At 44.3% G+C, this 1,584-nt stretch overlaps 1 long non-coding RNA gene across 1 annotated transcript in view; it reads left to right on the top strand.

Moving 5' to 3' along the window:
• Nucleotides 1-91, top strand: part of LOC110269695 — an 11,374-nt gene extending 11,283 nt beyond the window's left edge. Inside the window, exon 2 of the long non-coding RNA XR_002358458.1 lies at nucleotides 42-91. This is a non-coding gene — a long non-coding RNA (uncharacterized LOC110269695). The remainder of the gene's footprint in view (nucleotides 1-41) is intronic.

The raw sequence follows: 1,584 nt of genomic DNA, 5'->3' as shown, positions 1-1,584 counted from the left end.
GAAGAGCCTGCTGAAGCTGAGCCATTACGGCTCGCCTTTAGGTATCCTCCTCGGGATAGCGTCATTTAAAGAACGAGGGTCAGCATAACGTTTAAAAAAAAGGAAAAAAGCGGAAAAAAAAACGGAGGAGCCTTCTGAAGATGAGGCGATTACGGCTCGCCTTAAGGTGTCCTCCTTAGGATAGCGTCTTTTAAAGAACGAGGGCCAGCACAACGTTAAAAAAAAAACGGAGGAGCCTGCCGAAGATGAGGCCGTTACGGCTCGCCTTTAGGTGTCCTCCTCGATATAGCGTCATTTAAAGAACGAGGGTCAGAACAACGTAAAAAAAAAAGAAAAAAACTGGATAGCGTCATTCAAAGAACGAGAGTCAGAACAACGTAAAAAAAAAAAAAAACCGGAAGAGCTTGCCGAAGATGAGGCCCTTACGGCTCGCCTTTAGGTCTCCTCCTCGGGATAGCATCACTTAAAGAACGAGGGTCAGCACAACGTAAAAAAAAACGGAAAAAACTGGAAAAAAAAATTAGAGGAGCCTGCTGAAGATGAGGCCATTACGGCTCGCCTTTAGGTATCGTCCTCGGGATAGCATCATTTAAAGAACGAGGGTCAGTATAACGTTTAAAAAAAAGGAAAAAATGGAAAACAAAAACGGAGGAGCCTGCTGAAGATGAGGCGATTACGGCTCACCTTTAGGTTTCCTCCTTAGGATAGCGTCATTTAAAGAACGAGGGTCTGCACAACGTAAAAAAAAAAATGGAGGAGCCTGCCGAAGATGAGGCCGTTATGGCTCGCCATTAGTTGTCCGGATAGCATCATTTAAAGAACGAGGGTCAGCACAACGTAAAAAAAAATGGAAAAAACCGAAAAAATAAATTAGAGGAGCCTGCTGAAGATGAGGCCATTACGGCTCGCCTTTAGGTATCCCCCTCGGGATAGCATCATTTAAAGAACGATGGTCAGACCAACGTAAAAAAAAAACGGAAAAAACCTGAAAAAAAATGGAGGTGCCCGCAGAAGATGATGGGATCGACCTCACTCCCGTGAGTTTTTATTACTTGATACGACCCGGTACACTTGCCGGTTAGATTTGTGTGTTTTGGGAGAAATTTATTTTTCACCAAAATACTCATCAGGTGTCCTCCTCAGGATAGCGTCATTTAAAGAACGAGGGTCAGCATAACATAAAAAAATAATAGGAAAAAAAATGGAGGAGCCTGCCGAAGATGAGGCCATTACGGCTTGCCTTTAGGTGTCCTCCTCAGGATAGCGACATTTAAAGAACGAGGGTCAGCACAACCTAAAAAAAAACAGCAAAAAAAACGGAGGAGCCTGCCGAAGATGAGGCCATTACGGCTCGCCTTTAGGTGTCCTCCTCAGGATAGCGTCCTTTAAAGAACGAGGGTCAGCACAACGTAAAAAAAAATGAAAAAAAAATGGAAAAACAAAACGGAGGAGCCTGCCGAAGATGAGGCCATTACGGCTTGCCTTTAGGTGTCCTCCTCGGGATAGCGTCATTTAAAGAACGAGGGTCAGCACAGCGTAAAAAAATAATAGGAAAAAAAACGGAGGAGCCTGCCGAAGATGCGG

This window comes from Arachis ipaensis, chromosome B03 (genome assembly GCF_000816755.2).
Source record: "Arachis ipaensis cultivar K30076 chromosome B03, Araip1.1, whole genome shotgun sequence".
NCBI lineage: Eukaryota > Viridiplantae > Streptophyta > Magnoliopsida > Fabales > Fabaceae > Arachis > Arachis ipaensis.
The sequence above is the reverse complement of the archived record's forward strand: the minus strand, read 5'-3'. Positions and strand labels throughout refer to the sequence as shown.